Source organism: Sinohyriopsis cumingii, chromosome 12, assembly GCF_028554795.1.
Source record: "Sinohyriopsis cumingii isolate HCF-2022 chromosome 12, ASM2855479v2, whole genome shotgun sequence".
In the NCBI taxonomy this organism is placed as follows: Eukaryota; Metazoa; Mollusca; class Bivalvia; order Unionida; family Unionidae; genus Sinohyriopsis; species Sinohyriopsis cumingii.
Window position 1 is genome coordinate 72,490,001 of NC_142972.1, and position 20,179 is coordinate 72,510,179.

Here is a 20,179-nt window from a genome sequence, read left to right on the forward strand (position 1 = left end):
TATTATCATTTTGGTGCACCCCCCCCCCCCCGGATTTAAGCACGCGACTCCTTGTGAACAAGGTATTTAAAAATTATCTTTAAAACAGGTTTTATATGATGTTGAACTTAAATGTTTTATGACATTGAACTTAAAATCGGTCCCATCAGACTAAGACCGACCCAGCATTCGTGTGCTTAATCATGTGCTGATAGTAGCATTGAGATAGCACATCCAATAGTCCCTAACTCTGTATCACTATAACAGAAACCAGTGAAACAAATATTACAACAGACTTATTTGCCCAAGAAAACTGTTGTCAACACTCTAAGTTGATGTAAGCAATGACGATGCTTCTAACTACTTTATATATGTATGGGATAGTCCTAAGTCAAATAAAGTTCGTTAGCGCTTAATGTGGAAGTGTAGAAGTATAGCAATTTGCAGAGTTTTCCAAATTTGAGAATTAATTTTCTGCAGGAATATACGTGCTGATGTGAAAGTGCTCTCACATATCATATACTGACATGGTCATCCCATTCAATAACAAAAGCAAGTTCCACTAAATCAAGTTAAAACTATAGTCTAAATATACTTTCCCATTTGTTTGTAACCCCACTCCAATTTAAAAAGCAAAAGGCACAAATAAGATCAAATATGCTCAGAACTTAATCAGTTCATTCATTGATTGATAATTTCATTTGAGTATGCCAAGGGTGGCCCTAACACATTTATCATCTGAGCATTTCACTTCAAACGAAGTTTTCAGTTTAAAAGACGACCAGGCTTGTCAGCCATTTCTGGTTCCTGGACAAGTCAATTTTCAGTGAAGTGATATATGCAAGACTACACATGTATGTACATAGAAGGAAAATACTATAAAGTCTGCTTCCAATATGTACAATGTCAAATCAAGCACACACAGAACATTTGACACATACAAATTTGCCTTTCGCATGGATTTAACAAGCTGTGTAATTTTCATATTCATGAGCGGAAAGAGATATAAAAACTAAACTCTTAACATTATGGTAAGTTACGGCATTATCCATCAGTTCCCAAATAGGATGAACTACATCACTATGCTTTCGGACGAAAAGAGACCTCACCCATAGTGTATTCAATATGCTACCGTGATAGTATGGAATCACCATTAAGCTTGAAAGGTGCTGAGGATGCTACTGTTATCGCCACCCGTGTCACAGTCAGGTTAGAAATTCAATGAATGAAATGGCTAAGTTTTGTGCACTTTCTTTCATATTAAAGATTTGATATTGACGGAGTACAAACACACGGGGAGATAAGGACCACCAACCGGTATAGTCCTGAGAATCACTAGTCTTACTTGTAGCTGACTAGGTCATTAGAATGTGATTTTTCAACACTCCTGTTGTGTGACAACAAGTCCGGATTCAGACTATAGTAGCCAAGTTTGTTTATCAACGAGTCTGTCACGTACAGTGCATTATTTTTTGTTGGGGATATATTGTGTCATCAAGAGTTAGAAATGTAATAGTTTAAAAGGGACCAACCATTTACTTTACAAGGGTACCGGGTACTGACACGGAGGTATTCCATTTTCCTTTCCTTGCCTATCTGACGTTTCAGAAATCTTTTTCTTATTCTGTCTTTCTTGGAATAAAAAATAAGAGAAATACATAATATTCTTCTTGTACTATAAAGTCCATATTATCTCTAGACAATCAAGTTGAGAGAGAGAGAGAGAGAGAGAGAGAGAGAGAACCGGTTCTTCGTTTACCAACTCTTATGACTTCAATGTGAACTGTTTTGACATGGGAATATAATAATCAAGACCTTAGTTATTATACAGTACATGTATTATATAGTACATTTATGGCAGGCCAACTTTAAGCAACGATACAAGCCCCTGTGGGTGGAACCGGATACAAGCAAGTGGTGACAGATGATACCTAATGAAAGAACGAACATCTCTTTTGGACGAATATAATAAATAATTTTATAAAAAATATATTTGTTTCTTACCAGTTTGATCCAGTACGTCTTCCAAATGTTAGGTGCATTAAGTCTCAAACTTCGAAGCAGTAAAATCCATGTACACACAAATCACGGGCCACAAATACCGCACTATATCAGTCGCACCGGGCTTAAAATAGCGCACTTTCTCCCGGCATCACCAGTTTACCATTTTACAATTTTTTTTCTTTTTAAAAATCACTAAAAAGAATAGTAATTATTTTACGAGTCGTATTTATAGGTTTACGAAATTTACAGTGACACTGCACATTAGCGGTGTCCTCATTGGATGACAAGCAATCAGACGTCACGCGCCTTCTGATTGGCTAAGCGTTTGCACACCAATATACAGCCCAAGGAGAGTCGCAAATGTTGTGAACAATACACACTGAGTGTAAGTGTTTGTCAGACATTCTCTACTTTGCAAGGACTTTCACAATAATTCGTCTCTTATGATCATTCTCATCCGTCTGCCGACCAAACATTTCGAGGACTGGTATGTAAATCCTCACAATGTAGTCCATTCCTCAAGATGTTGGTGTGCATTCAAATTCAGGTCCTCGCAAGTATACCAAGACACCCCCATATATATATATATATATATATATATATATATATATATATATATATATATATATATATATATATATATATATATATATATATATATATGTGTGTGTGTGTGTGTGTGTGTGTATGTATCATATTACGTGAGAAGAACGATACCACTTCATGATACTCCGAACTGGTAGGTAGAATATATTATTCTTCTATTGTAAACGGTATGGATCGTGTATATTAATGTATTATATAGTATGAAATTGCGTCATTGCAAATAACACTTTGCAAGAACATATTAATGGATATGGGGCAGCTTTGGTTTCTACAGATGCGTTCTCATTACCTTAGAAATGTCCTGATCTGCCTTATCACGTGATGGCTGTCATACATGCCATGCAATGTATGCCGCCTTTTTCCATGGCGAAATGCTAACATTTGAGAGCTTTTTAATTTCAATAGTGCTTTTTTGCTTTGTTCAATATATATAAAACTGAAGACTTTATCTGGAGATGTGTATGTTTTAACTATAACTGTGTATTTGTGTCATTTTATCAGATATGTAATAGCTACGAAAATGACAGAAAAGACATCGCAGGCTAATTTTGCATCGCTAATGTAAATGGACGTTTAACGTTTGCAGAACTACTGATGATCCGCCTTCAAATATAGCCGCAGTTACTCAAGATACTAACCTTTAAGCGATTGCTCACCCCGAACTCGCATGAAATTTTAACAGCTCAGTAGATAATGTGCAAACATTTTAGATTGCATTTAAAATGCCTATAAGCTCTCAAATATTGTGTCAATACTAAAATAAAAAGAATTATGCAAGGTGTACTACAGAACCGTTCAATTGTAGTTATCAAATCTGATTGGAAGCTCTCTTAAGGTTGAACAAACTGATGTTCGCGTTTACGTTGGGCCTTAGTTACTAAAAATAGAAATTCCTATCCGTCATCCGACGACAATCGCTTTAAAAAAAAAAAATGTTTTATAGACATAGAAGTCTCACTGCAATTAAATTTAAGAAAGAGGATCCTCCCATAACATCCTTTCAATTTTGTCCAACTTATGTCAATATGTATTTAAGTCAGCTGCTTTCCTAATAAATTACTTATTTATTTAAAAGGTCTAAGCGTAATACTAGTGTTCAAGCAAACAAGTTTCATGAGTATTGAGCCACATCTTCAAACGAAGTGGAGCACTTGCAATAACTACTTTGCATTAATTCAGATGATGTGGAAACCATTCAAAGATTCAAACATGAACATTTTTGATTGTTTGCATAAAAGATTACATTAGTAATGCGCCTTTAATACACGTACATGTCTGATCGCCTCTGTTTAAACAAAGCTGCAGGTAGAAACGGAGTGACGGAGACACACAAAACAAATGTATGCATGCACGAGTCTGAAAACGAGTTAACAATACACAAAGGACATAACTCTACATATCGTTAACTCAGTGTGATGACGCATGATGTTTTCAAAATGTCAATAATATATGTCAAGTTTCATAATATTGGATCAAAAACTGTGGGACTATTTGCCCCCATATCATTTTTACTTACCACATAGTATATCCTTCACTCTGCGAAGGCTTGAAGATCAAATGAAATCTACATTTTTTCCTGAACACAATAACCATTGCAAAGTTTCAGGGCAAGCGCTTTTCGCGCTAATAACAATTATATTATAGTGTAAATAAATCTAACAGAAAATGGGACAAAATGCTTGAAAATAGTATGTTGCTTGATCACAGAATGAAATAAACATTCCAGGGATGTGAGTTAGTTATTCTAATTTCAGGAGACCCTATCAAAAGTTGTATCATTCAGCCCACAGAGAACAATTATCATCAATATCGAATACTTTCAAAATTAAAAAGGATCATAATTCTGCAGCACCGTTTGGAAATTTGATTTCAAAAGCTATGCGAATGTTTTCCCAATAACGTCTATCCAGTATACAGACAACCAATTATATTTTCTCAATAGCAGTATTTTTTTACGTTTTTGCGTCATTAATGTTGGAAGACTTGAACACAGAAAAGTGCCTTGAAACATTAATTTGCAAACAGTTTACAATTCAAATAAGTTTCAATATTTACCTGGAGAAAACTCAGCAATGTTTTTTATGATAAACAAACGGAGAACTGTATTTGATAAATATTGTATTATTCTCATCCAGAAATTTTAGATGGTTTTACAAATTGTATCCAATTCTTAGAACTAATTTTTAAAATACAGAATAAAAGTAAACTGTGGTAAGTGAAAAGAATCGTTAACCGAGGAAACAACATACACATTCCATAAACATTCTAAATAAGCTGTTCCCTCATAAATGTCTATGTAAATCGCGTAGGTGACACGTAGCGGTCAGACACTGTTGAAATGGAAGCATATAAACATGAAACTATGGACATATGTACCTCATGACCGTGATTTACATTTTTCTTCCTTCAACATAAAATTTGGAGACGCATATAAAAAGAAAAATGGAAGACGACATATTAACTGCTTTGAGAGAAATATTTGATAAGCGAGAAAGTAAAAATGAAAAAGCAAAATGAACGGACAGAAGTTTAAAACCGAAAATATCTGGAACGGCAGAAAATAAAATATCGAATACTCGTCCAATTTCTCAGACTAGCTTACCAAGAGAATGTTGAACAATTCACTGAAATTAGGTACATACATTGCCTAACGTTAACGGTGGTCATATTAATGCATATCACAGTTCAATAGGTATGATTCCATTGCGAGGCAAGCAAGATGGAAAAAGATATAATATATTACTCAGGTCTTTTATGGAACATCCACATATAAGGCAGGTGACACCATCATTTGCTTCAAAAGGGTAACATCCTGTTGTTACGGACGAGAATTCTATATCGGACAAATAATTTTCAGCGACCCTTTATTACATAAATAAAAAGATTTGAAAATAGCTAATATTCAGGAAATATTTTATGAAGTAACGGACGAGAGGAGGTGCTCAGGGTTGTGAACATAATATAAAATGGTAAAAGTTATATCCTGGTAAGATAGAGAGCATGACTATTTGTTTATAGCATGAGCTTGCGAACATATTAACATAGCCTTTCAATACGATGAACAGTTTTGAGGTGGAATATCAGATCCATTGGATGCTTGACATACGTGATATAAGCCATAGTCAGGTTTTAAGATATGCTACCTTCTTTTTGTAAGATCAAATTACATAACACTATCTAAAGGGAGAGACTGGTCAAAAAGACGATTGAAAGCTAGATTTATCAGAATGTACAAAATGGTAAAAGCCTGTAATAAGATTGAAAATGACATAACGTTGCCCATAATCGCATATAATGTAGTATAAATCCAGCAATATATCATTCGCGAAGCTCAAAACAAACAACATTGGCATATATAAACAATGATGTAATAAATGACCAATAAATATACATTACATACAAATGTGAAATGAGTTAAATATATATGATACTTTAACGGAACCATACAAAATTAGGTACTGTGATATCCTAATTTCATTTAATATAGGTCATTGTTTGTTGTAAAATAAAAGATCTGCCAAAATTAGTGTCACATGAAGTCAACAAAAAGTACAAAACATGCCTTAGTAAGAAATTGTATTCTATACGAAAGATAACAGAATAACTAGCAATCAAATAAACAACAGCATTAACACTTATGAAATTTACTTTGAAAACTCCAGCATAATAAAATTTCTGCCCCTTTGTGTTATTGTTATAACTACTATTTAACATATAAGAAATTGTAAACAAAATGCAAAAAAAATATTGGGGCAATAAAAACAGCAAAACACATGCAGTCATTATGTTTACAGTTTTCGAACGACTCGATTCTACTGAGAATATGTGCAATCACTTGTATAAACAGTTTATGAAGAAATAAAGTCAAAGAATGCATATAATACAGATCACTAATAAAACAAAAACAGATAGTATAATTCCGCTAAATTTCGTAACTATTGAAAAGGAGAATTTTGAAGAGAAGGAAGCAAGAGATCTAGATACATTAAATGTAAAATAGCAGATATTAAGTGTGATTTAAATCATTAATATCCTAACTGTATTCAATTTTCCGTTGATACTTTTGTATGCACGACACTAATTGTATTATCACAACATGAGTAAGAACGACTCATATCAACAACGTGATAAGAATCTAAACGATGTTCCTTTTTCAGAAACAATTATTAAATTTCTTTACATGACAACAAACCACTTGAGAATAAAATTCTATCCGTTAGAATAAATAAATGGTTTGGCAACCTTAAAAGAGGACAAATTATCTCCAACATACAAAATTTGATAAGATCCCATATCAAAGATGCCCAAGTGAATTGTCGAGGGACATACATGACCACTAAAGGAAAAATGGTGAAAACGTGGACGTATTTAAAAATATATCCATAGATGCTTACCAAGTATAATCAGAACATTCATCTAATGCACCTGAACTAGCCCATAATACTAGCTGAAAAGTTGTATTGTTACTATCAAAAAGGCAAAACGGAATTACATGCCCACTGAAACTGGACATAGTGATCTCATTCAAGAGCGTTCTTAAAGCTCACCTAATTCGATAACAAGAGCTGACTTAAAGAGCTAATAATGATTCCTTACCTAAAATATGTTCAGCATGTTTTGTTTTCTAATATCATGGCGTTTGCTTTGTGTAATCATATCATTATGAATGTTTCATTTTAGGTGTTGTCTAATGTTGTAAAGCGCTTAGAACTTTCAAAGATCAGGCGCTATGCAAAGTACTCGTTATTATTATTATTAATTATTATTATTATTATTATTATTATTATTATTATTATTATTATTATTATTATTGATCTTTTTCTGATGAATAAATCAGGAAATAGAGAAGAGATTATGCTGCTACCAAACCTACATGGTATAAGAAACAATGAGTACTTCTTGAAGATAACAACACGATAATTGCATTTCAGGGTTATTAGTTGTGAACGTAGACACTAGCTGCGTCCATGGTTAATCTTTGATCCATTTAATGCTTGTAAAAATTGAAGTTGGCATCGAAGCAACAGGTAAAAATAATGAAAGAAATGTCTTTAAGCGTAATATAAGGTTACATTCAATTTTAAAAATGGATTAGAAGTACCACATATATGAATATTATTTTTAAGACAACCTTTCTATCTTTTAAAGAGTCGGATTTGTCTCCATTACAGAACATTGAAAGAAGATGAAAAAAAGCAAAAGATCTTCAGTACCAAATAATTGTGCAAGGCATCTAACAAAATATAAATGATTCATCAAAATCCTTAAGCAAATCATATAGTTAATTGATATATTGTAAAGACTTAAAATAACCACTAACCTTTATACTGGTGAATAATGCTTTCTTAGGTAAATGGAGATATGCACTGTTGAAAAAAGGACAGATATTTGGTGCAGTATGAGGAATGCAATGATTGCTGGGTAAAGAGTATGATGATCATACTTTTGGAATTGATAGTTTACACTGTATATCTGAAATTATTTGGTATGCAAATATAATTGGTCGTAATTTAAGCATTGAAATAAATTATCACTTGTACTTGAAGATTACATATGCGGTGTAAGAGGAAAGCAAAGTGCTAATTGGGTTTTATTTTACCCTTATGTAATTCATATCCTAATTTTGTTTCTTCAGCATGTTTCTCAAAGTCTAAATATATTTTCGTTTGTTTTGTTTAATTTTCTTTAACTTCTGTGCTATTTTTATTTTAATTGTAATGTGCTTAGGTTTGCTTATATCTTGTCTTTTTCGTGTTTAGTTAACTTTGATTGAAAATTTGAATGCGATTCTTGACATTAGATCAACAATCAGAGGGACGAAACTCTCTATGAAATATGGCAAACACGAAATAACTGCAGATGTATGAAAATTAACATACTACTCTGTCTATTGCAACCATAAGAATAGGGAAGTAACTCTGTAACACATTACGAGAATCAATAGCTGTATATATTTCAAACGTTACCATGCTATTGTATCTACTACAATCATAGTTTAGAAAACGTAACTCTCTATGAAATACAAAAATACGTAAGGCTTTATATGTGTGAATAATTCAAATATATAATAAAAATACACGACGTCATTGCATAGAAAAATATTGCATGGTTATTTATTTATTTAAAACTCAAGCATATTCTCTGGATGATTTTAATTTAGAAATTGATTACTGTAAATTTAATGATAAATATTTGGATATAGAGTTTTAAAAAACAATTTTTAGTGCTTATAAAGAAATATAAAATGTATTATATAAGCAAATGATAACTCATTTCACTTTAGGTAAGGACAGAATTGTAAAAATTAGTATAGAAGCAAACTGCATTGTATTAGTCGCGCTAAACACTGATATTTCAAATTCATACAAGACAAAATTAACAATTTTGATAATTTAATATTAGACAATGCTTTAGATTTTATGATGTGTACGCATGTTAATAACTGAATGTCGTAAAGACTGCTTTTGAAACTTCTTTCGTAGTTGAAAGAAAGAAACAAACTATCTCGAAAATATGAAGATTTGTACCTGGAGAAGAAACAATTCTAAACAGCATACACAAATGGACAATTTCAGATTTCAGATAGTACTGTAAACTACCTCTGGGACACAACCATTGTGCCATAGTAAAGACGTGTTCATGTTGGAATTGTTTTACAACGTATATTAAAAGAGTTTAGTGGATATTGAAAATTCATTAATTCTGATATAAAAGGCAAATAATACGCCATCTTTTTATATCAATTTTAAAAGTTATAGCTTTATACAGACAAAAGGGTAGTACAAAAAATTTTCATTTTGAGGATCTTTAATATCCAGATCTAAATTGAATACTGTCGAGTAACTATATCCAGCAAGGTTGCTTTTATAATAAGAGGCAACACCATACAGTATCATAAATGAAGAATAGTTTTTTACAAAGTTCTATTAATAATTTGATGATGTACTCATTGAAAGTTTAACAGGACAAACTGCAGGCGACTGAAACAATCAAGAACTGCTCGCAAGGTTGTAGATTCCTCACAACCTATTCAGATGAAAATGTTAGAATGGATAATCGGTAGGGATATGTTTTTGGTATAATATTGCTATTGTTTAGGTTACCCAGTTTACTTTTGAGGACGCCAAGTAAACCTGTGCTAATAAATGTGGATGTTTGCAGTCTGTATACGGTTCCCATTGTTCGAATAAACGATATTACACATGTAAGGAGTGTTACCACATCTCTCCATATTTCACCAGACCATTCGAAACGAAGGTTTGCCATAATAAACCCTATTGCTACAGATAACATGGATATCTGCAACGAAGCGGTACTTGAGTGTGATAAGTGGGAAATAAATCGGGCGAAGATATTCAGACTGACTGCACTTGTTGTTTTCCCCAAGCCGAAGATACCTACAGTTAGTGGCACCGCCAACAGTCAGGAAGTTACGATATTGCGAGACATCGGATGCAAAGGCATCATCAAGCAGAGTCTCGTTATGGGTTATTAAACGTTTGGTTTGAAATCTTGGAAATTCCTGGATAAAATGACTGATTGTTTTCCCCATTACAAGAAATTAAAACGGTACGTCCTTTGTGACTGGAACTATAGAAGCGCTGTACATCGACTACGCAGTATGAAAGGATATGGTTTGCCTCATTGAAAACCCTTTGTGTTAAGTCCATCCAGACGAGACTCTACCACGCGTGACTGTATCACGTGAGTGGTATGCTTACACACAGCTGACATAATTACAAGTGAATAATAGGTAATGCTTCCGTAGGGGCTAATTGTGTCATGGGCTAGGGGTGAAACCGGAGAAAAGGAACAAAAAATGCAATCGCGTCAATTTCATCATGCAGATACAGTTATTAGTGGGAGGCAACTCCTGCATACGTGTCCGCACTTCCCTGGTTAAACTTACCTAGCATTAATAAGCATCTCTACTACCTAGATATTTACAGTCCACCTTTTGGATAGTGTATTACTCCGAGCATTGAGGGCAGATTTGCATGCTGGGAGTGACAACATTGTTTCGGACACTTGACCCCATTGTTTGGCTTATTGCCATGGCTTGCTAAGGTCAGTCTAATTTGTGCCTTGTTTGTAATTTACGTAACGTGACAATTTGCAGGATAACACTAACCTAAAGTTAATTTTAGCAATCATGATTCTGACAAAGCACCTGCCTGACCAAGGAATTCACTTTAAGCAGCACAATGAATGAATTATTTGATAATGATGAGATATTCAAAGCTAGCATTTTGATCATACAAAAAATTGAAGCATAATATTCAGGTCACTGTAGAGTGCATATCAGGTAATAACAAAATCGCCTGCTTGGACAGGTCTGAACCCTAGCACCATCATCTGATTATTATCCATCAGCTTTTCCATTAGAGTTTTTCTGGCTTTATAAACAGAAGCAAACACGTTGATGTTGACTCTGCACCAAATAATACTCCTATAACGTACGAGAATGCTAGCCAGTTTGTATTATAGTATGCGTAACTTAGTCAACAACAAAATGTCAATTGGCTGGCATTAGCATTTTGTGGAAAATTGCACTGTTTGGGTGCTAGTATATCGCTTTATAGTGCGCACAAGAAATCTTAGGCACAGAGAGCATGTAGAGTGTTTAGTATACTCTTACACCTATTACTCGTCCACCGTTTATATTGTCGCCTGTGTGCTAAATCTCAATGTGAAACTTTATATTTCGTGTCAGCTTATAGTTTGTCATGTTTGGTTAATTCAAATTGTATAAGGTCGCATATGAAAAATAGTATAACCATTTCAATTTGTGCCCTTAATATCTGTTCGTCAGTTCTACTAATCAGTGCGCAATTCTCCCTGTCTGATTAATATGAGGATGAGAGCAAATCCTTTATCACCCCTTCAGATGACGAAAACTAATTTATTTTAACTCAGATACATTAATCCAAATATGTGTGACCAATGTTTTAGGCCCATTGCTTTGACACTATGACAGTTCACCATTTTTTCCCTATCAATGTAGAACAGTGTTAAAGAAAATAGTCTAGGATTTTCAAGGTGGACAAGAAAGTATTCGGATCCTTTTACATCAGAATTTGAGCACGTGCCTCTGTCTATAATGAGTTTTCTGGACAAGGAAATCAAAGGTGAGGACGCTAGGTCGCACAATCTTATGAAATCTTTATCAGAAGAGCTTAAGATTATAACTGTATTATAGTTTTTATTTATATTCCAAGGACTAAACCCATAAATAAATTTCCAGGTTATGGACCTTCCTCTCACATATGGATTGTTGGGGCATCCAGCAGTTACATTACATGAATTAAACCCATACTCTCATAATCATTACAGGATCGTCCACTATTTAAATGCTTTTATAAAAGAGACTGCTATATAAGATGGGATCCATCTTGACATTCAAATATGTGAACTAGGGTCATGTGTTAAGGAAATATATGCAGCTGATCGTACTGTAATTTGTCGATCGTTATGTTCTATCACATGATCAAAAGGTGGGAGTTACTCTACGTATTGAGAGATAATTAATCACTTGATCAATGTTTTTCTCACCTGTCACAGAAATTGATATATTTGAAAGTTTCCGTAAGAAACAACCAAAATATATTTAATATCAAATAATACAGCGATACGCCGATTACATGAGGAGTCATATACGCTTTATGTAAGAGTAAGAAAAGATGTTTTGATAACCATGGTCTTTTGGTATAAATATATAAAAAATATTTACTACTTGCTACTTGTATGCATGATACTGTCTACTGAACGCTGGAACTGAATGTCTATGAAAATTACGTTATTCTTCGTCATTCCCTGTCTTTTTCTTAATTTTTGAGCGTCATAAATACATCTTATGAAGGGAATAACAATCGTGAAATAATTTAGCACTAGATGTTGATAAGATTAAAACAAATCGTTGAATAAGTTTACTTGAGTAATCAGATAGTATTGGTTACATTCTAGGTCTCACTGTGAAAAACACAATAACATCCAAACTGGTAGAAGGGAACACTTTGTAGAAAGATGAACGCAATGGAAGGACACTTATTACATTTGATAGGCGAGTGGGATTATCATGGTAGCCCAAACATAAGAGGTATGGTTACACGACAAATGGGAACGACAATAATTTCTGAAGTGAAACTAGGCACATAATAGGCGTTAGAATATTATTTACATATTCATGTATCTTCGTATTTATGGATTTCTCCATATATTCATATCTTTATGAAAAAATATATCGACATGAACATTTGCATATTAGAAATTGAATCACCATAATGATATTCTTTCTTTTGTCCTTTATTCGAAAACTTACCTTCCCCCAATCTCACAGATTCAGTTGATGTGTTTTAAATTCAGCAGCACCACTGAAAGAAAAGACACTTTGTTCATTATTCACTTTGTTGATGTTTGTAATATAATCTTTCATATTTTAACTAGTTTGTGTTCTTAAAATAAGTAACTGAGGACAACAAGCGTTGTAAAATTTAACAAATGCTTTATTTCCCTAGAATGCAAAGTGAAAAATGCGAAAAAAGTTACGATATTGCATATTAAATCCAAAAATAATCTAAGAATTGAAAACACAAGTCATAATATTAAAACGTCCTGACTAAAACTCAGTTGTGTCAATGTAGTTTTGACTGATGCAAACGAAACACCAGAGTCTTTATTTCAAACGAATCCATTGATTTTGGCCACTTTTGTTCAACAGCTCCTGACAGTTTCAAAAACTTTTCTTGAATGCCGACCTTAAACCTTTTAAGTCTTCTAGTTTGATCTTAAAAAAAATAAGAATCTTGCACTGGTTGACTTCAATAACAACCCCGCTATTAAAAATTTGCTTTGTTGGCAAAACGTGTCAGATCATCGTATACACATATTAGTAATAGACATTTCGTATACTATTATGCACACGATCTAGGTAACAGCAAGAAGAATGCTTCGTGCTGATGAAATCCGATACGCATGCAATACTGTATCAACTAGATTACGCATATGGGACCGTTAAGCAGAGTTTGCAATAGCAGAGTTGGAAATAATTGAAGCTGAGTGAAAGCGCGTATGAATAAAAATATAATCGATATCAAGGTTGTACCTAGTATGCTACCCAGGTCATGTTTATTAACCGTGGTTAGCAATCATAGTTTCCCTTGTGTTAGGAATCATGGCTCAAGAGCCTTTGACTCCATTTTAATCTTGAATATAGACATATCGGAAATGCTTAAATGACTTTATCATAGCGAGTAAATCAATATTGGTTAATGAAACCGGGCCTTCTGCGATTTGTACAGTGTTATCGAAGATCTTTATCTGAACCTTTCTCGCGAGTAGTCTCCTGTAGTCGATAATCATTTCTTCATTTTGGAGACGATATGCAACCTTTCTCATAGCCATCTCTAATGCAGCTTCAGCGGCCCTAAACTCAGCGGTTTTAGCAACAGGCAGGAGTCTCAGCCCCTAACTTCGTTGGAATGACCGCGAAACGAATGCGAACATTCCAACTGCCAAATGAATGTTTGCGCCTCTAAGGTGTCTCGCTTTAATAACACTACTGTGATCTCTTGTTTGGCCTCATTAAGGTGACTGATTTGTGTCTGGGTGACAACTCTAGTTAACTTTGTCGAAGTAAGCTATTTTCTGAAGCTGTTTTGGATAAGGTCATCCTTAACTTTAATATATGACGTTATTATTTAAAAAAAAACTTAATAGGATATATTACTAACGCATTTTTTTAAAGTGTATCATTGCGCGTCATTAACCCTAAGCGCTGTCGCAACAACATTTCATGAGACAGAATGCAAACAATGCATATATGATTGTTGCCAGCAAGCTGATTAGTTGTTGTTGTTGTTGTTGAGGTTTTAACACCATTGCTCAGCACAAGATAGGCTATACATGGCGGCCAGTATAACTGGTGGGTGCAAAACCATGTAAATCACCCGGAAAAACCTCCGATCCAGGAGAAGCTACTGGCATGCGTTTTCACATACCCACGTTAGCCGAGCCTGAGACTCGAACCGTCGTCGACAGAGGAGAGAAGGAAGCGATCCGAAACGGGAGCGCTCTAGACTACTCGGCCACTCGGGGCCCCCGAGCTGATTAATAGCACGTGTATGAAAGCTAAAACTACTTGTCTACCCGACTGCCTAAAAAGTCCCAGGTGTTTAAATGAAAATTAATAATCACTTAAAACATAGTAAAATATCTTGTTTTAAGAAATCTTCAGACCCGTGTCAACATTTTGATGCCGGTTTCTGATTTCACACAATCTGTAATATGCACGTGCAACATAACTGTTTTTCAAATTAATACATACAAATTTCACTGGTGGTGTCTCTGATGAGCGATCAACTGTAGAAATCTTCACCCACTCCTGAATTATTATATATGATTTGATTAGGGACTTATTCCTGATGCAAACTGAATCTTATCTATCCATGCAGACATGTTTTGGTGCGTTGATATATTGTTGTTATATACTTGCATTGAAATCTGACGAACTTATAATTGTATTGAACTTGTGGTCCTGTGGCATGACGGCGGCGACTTACCTCACGAATTCATAAATGCTAACAAACATATTTTTACAGCCTTTAAATGGATTATCACAATAATCTTCAGAGGTAATTATGGCGAGCCCAATCAGTACGACAAATGACATCACTGTCAGTGGGTTGTCGGTCTAGCCTGACCGTGTGTTGGCTTCTAAATAGGCTAGGGATCATCTCTACAAAACCTGAATATATAACTTAGACAAATCGCACAAGTAATCAATCCTGAATATCATTTATTTGCTTTTCCTCCACGCACTACAAATTCGAGGATGTTGTTCACGTTTTTAATTTTATAATTTCACTGAAAATAAATCTGTCAAGCATACCAGCGCGTCTACGAAAGCATTTTGTGTAAGTTCATGCCGTAAATACTCGATATGATCAGCATGTCAGAATGAGCCCAAATGCACAATCACATTATGGTTCTGTCGTGACTCTATATGTCGAGTCCAATATTTTCGGCAATGTAAATGTCGCTAATACGTTGCACTATACACTCTGCATACATATAATGCCAAAGATCATTTTGCACAATCCGCGAGGAGGAAATTACTTTCGCTTTTTAATGTTTCTGGAGCAGACAACACACTTGATGAATTTTAGGACGCAGCTCACGGTATTGTTCCGTTTATACATACTCGCTGTCTCAGACGAGGTCGACGCGGATTCCGTAGTTTTGTCAGATATATTAGTTTAAAGAAATCTGTTTGAAGCCCAATTATGTCGTCTGTGCACTGCTTTTAATTCATTTTTCTGTAGGCGTCACACTCAATGTTTTCTTAATATTTGCATACCTATCGCGGATATAACTGTAAATTACGCACGTGTATTTCATAGTTATTTGAATCTGTATAATCGGAGCGAGCACGAACTATTCTGTGCAATTACAGCCGGAATCGTGCATAATTTCACACTGATGCACGGATAGCTTCTCGTGCGGCACCTAAAGAGGTTCTGGTGCTAAAGGATAATCGTTATGACCGCGACTAAGCTCTTCTGGATATTCCAGGTCAACTTCATCAAAGTAATTGATGTAACTGTTTTTATCGTGATTCATATGTTTTTTTTTTTTGTCACGTCTATGTGGGTGGGTTCATTCCACTAAGAGTCATCATGGGGCATAGGTTTCATCAAGACCGCGCATACACAAGATATAAAGTAGCACATTTGAGACATTTGGGTCGTATCAACCCAATAGCGGATTTTTGGCGTAGCGTAGATAAAACTCCTTCTGGATATGCTGCCATCGGTACCACATTTAGGAAGTAATTATTGCTCAATGTTCGTTAACAACTTCTTTGGTTTTATACAACAATGCGTGCCAAGCCATCAACGTGCTTAAATATTGAACACACACGAATATTTGTATCACAAAACGTCTCAAACACATTCGTGAGAAGAATTAAACATATTTTCAAACATAGATTACAATAGTCCCCAAAATTTTTAAGACATATTTCGGCCATGACATCGTTTGCGTGTTCAGATTCGTTGACGGAAATACTTTCGCGAGTCACATATGAATGAAATGCTTGACTGGGTGGCTTTTGTCTAATGTTTTGCATCCGCTCATGTGCTAGTATGGGTTTACCCCATTTCTTATTATCAAAGTCAACCTGGCATAGTTATCGGTACCATATTGACTAAGAGTCAATTGCTGTGTCCTGTTGTCATGTTTCCCACTAGCTTGATGAGACTGCAAGTCAGAAACAGCAGAGAGAAAATGAACTTTGGTTGACCGAGACTAAACGTAATGTATTGTAAATGCTGTTAGAGTTTCCCCTTCTTTGCGTCCTTATTAGCGTCCTGAAAGTTGGTGCCAGTCTTTGTATAATCAGTTAGCCATCGTACTCACTCAGATTGTAAAGCACCATGGTATATTTGTTTTGTTCGGAAAACTTCTTATCTATATATGGCATGACCTTTTTGTGGCTCATCCATGGAAGCTCCATCACAGATCCAGCAATGAGCTGATACGGAAAGGTCACGAATGTTATCGTGGGGGAAGAGTTGTTGTTGGATCCATTTCGCCCGAACCTAAAGCAATTCAGTATTTCTGGCCCTAGAGCCCTGAGTCTAGTGGAACATTGACGGCTCAGATTTAATAACAGCATATCAAAACCCATATTGGCTTTGCTCCGAAATTTGAAATGGAGCTTTCTCTGGAATATTTAGATATGGAACGTTCGCGTAAATGACATGTGGTAATTGCATTTATTGTTGAAGCGCAGAAATTTGTAGAACGTGTTAGACAGGTTTTAGCATGATGGAGCGCCGTGATTTCTCATTAATTCAACCTATGTAAAACTCATATATATATATATATATATATATATATATATATATATATATATATATATATATATATATATATATATATATATATATATATATATAGATAGATAGATAGATAGATAGATAGATAGATAGATAGATAGATATATGAATGCAGCGTCAGCATACACATTTCCTACCCTTGTCCTCAGTGGCGATAATATATGTAATAGGGCGTCCACGCTCTTGTTCATCGTCAGCCACCTCTACAATTTCAGCCATCTTAGCCCACGTATGAATATCGAGATGATACTGTTTTGCTCTTTCGAAAACTTGTTCAAAGTGAACTGTGCCGACTTTAGAGAAGGTTGTAACATTAAATGCATATCAGCTATTCATAGTCCGCTTGCTATTCGCATCTCACACCAACGCGCGAATTTATTTTGCCGATTCACAGTCTGCATGCCTATATATAATGGAACATCATTCTCTAATGTATAAATATTTATTGTATTGTTTTTATCTTGTCAGTATCAGAAAATGCAATGGATTCAATCCTGCCTATTACTGCATTCACGTATTATCATTTTCCTGAACGATATCGTTGGGATTTCCTACAATAGTAGGTTGTATACCTTCGCTGGCGCGCACGTCATTACTGTCGAACATATCTGCCAGGCCGTCAAAGCTGACTACTAGACTTTACTTCACATACATCTTGTACTGAGTGATTGTGCATCATACTCATACACATGTGATGGTATATGAATTAATATAATAAAATCGAATTTATGTATTATAATTTTACGGAGATCATCAGCCAAACATATTTTAGCGATACAATGATACGATTATTTAAATCAGGCCTTCGTAGATAAACATGCTTGTACTTTCCGATATCGTGAAATTGGCTTGCTAGCTAAAATAACTTATCTTCCAACGCAATGCCAGACCAAATAGCCTCAAGTAATGTACCGAGTTTAATCCTTATACGCAACAAAGTAAGACGTGGCGGAATGCTTGTAAATGTCCGCACCATTTTGTGACCATAACGTCCGAGAATATAGCACTGTTTTTGATTCTGCAGCGTTATATTGTATTTCACTGAATTCGAGTGTGAATGCGATTATTATATTATTACTAAATGTATGTTTCTAATTGATGTCCTCTTTATTACATTCACTGTCTATGATGCCATATTCATAAATGATTTCATTGTATGTGTAATGTTGTTCCCCCACTAATGCTAGCGTCAACATCTTAAACGTTTTTCATGCAATATCATTCAATATGTTTTTTGGAATTATTTTGTTATAAATTTGATCGATTATACATCTTTGCTCTTAAAATAGAATCTGTAACTATATATATTTAATACGATGCTCATAATACGCAATGAAAAGGAATGATACATCTTTTGAACGTCTCGGCTAAATCTGTATGATGTATTAAGTGACATAGTGACTCTATTGTGATGTGACGTTACAAATACGTCATCGTTCACGTAACATGACTCCCCTTAAATAGCATCATATCTCCCTTCAAAATAATATACACATCGGCGAACTGTTTACCACTATGAAAGCACACACAGACTCACACATGGCCTGATAGAAACATTTACATATGGATAGGTTGTATGTGTATTACAATTACAATAATAGTTTGTTCACCACACTAGCGTTGATACCAATCATGACAGTGGTAAGTGGATAGTAGACAGTCTATATGGAGTGGGATGATAATCGCGGCTTGTGTGGAATACTCATAAGGCCTTTGTTCTCACGAAAGAAGTTTATATGAGTTACCTATGGGAGAGAGTTAAAGGTGTGTACAGAACTTAGTAAAGGAAACAACACATATTTATACGGTGTATACTTTATAGATAGGTGAAGAAGTCTGTTTTATATTGATAGCAACAGTTTACAAAATTCGGCGATAGAAACAAAACGCATATGCTGCATGATGTAATTCTAACAACTTGTTAACACTATCTCTTAAAGCGTATCTTTGAAATTATTAATGCAATGGCTATATGTATTTTACAACAGGATGCATTCAAAACACACGAGATAAGTTAATTTTAAAATTAACATACCCATATATCTGTCATGATATCCTTTCAAAACGTGTGGTGCAATAACGAAAACACCCAGGACAAAGTCTGCATACGGTATCGCAAATCGAGTTACGTCTTGCTACAGAGATATATATGCAACTACTATGAATAAGGTACAAACTTCGGTTAGGTACAGTGGGATACAGTTTTTCGATAAAAGTAATTCATTTATGTGATGTGATCCGCAGAGACACGACGGACATATTTGTTTGAGGTGCATCCATTCGACAAACATTACAATATCAATATTTAATTGACAGACGGCAATGACAAGAGCAGACTATATGAAATTTATGTACAATTGTAAAGAGTTATTTTCACTAAACGATATAGTTTGTAGTATTTCTTGTTTAACAAGGGGTCCACACATGGTATATGTTTTGAATGGGAAATGACTAAGCCATTTCTAAAATAGCTTGTGTGAATTTTCAAGTCAAATTTAACTGTATTAAACAGCATTAGCGTGAAGATAAATTGCATGAGAATTAGAAGTAAATTTCATGAATTGTTTTAGTTTGAGAGATGTGTGCGGCAAATATGGTTTAGAATATCCTGTACAACAAAACGTACTTTCGTGTGAAAGCTGATTTTATAGGTATAAATGCCAAGGACAAAAAGGAGCATTATTAAGTAAGGC

At 34.7% G+C, this 20,179-nt stretch overlaps 1 protein-coding gene across 1 annotated transcript in view; it reads right to left on the reverse strand.

The window, feature by feature from the left end:
• LOC149786735 (uncharacterized) overlaps positions 1-19,627 on the reverse strand; it is a 118,387-nt gene extending 98,760 nt beyond the window's left edge. Inside the window, exons 1-2 of the mRNA XM_089975969.1 lie at positions 19,522-19,627; positions 12,908-12,959 (exon numbers count right to left, since the gene is read on the reverse strand). The gene's annotated coding sequence lies outside the window, so the exon portion shown is untranslated. The remainder of the gene's footprint in view (positions 1-12,907; positions 12,960-19,521) is intronic.
• Between the last annotated feature and the right edge of the window lie 552 nt (positions 19,628-20,179).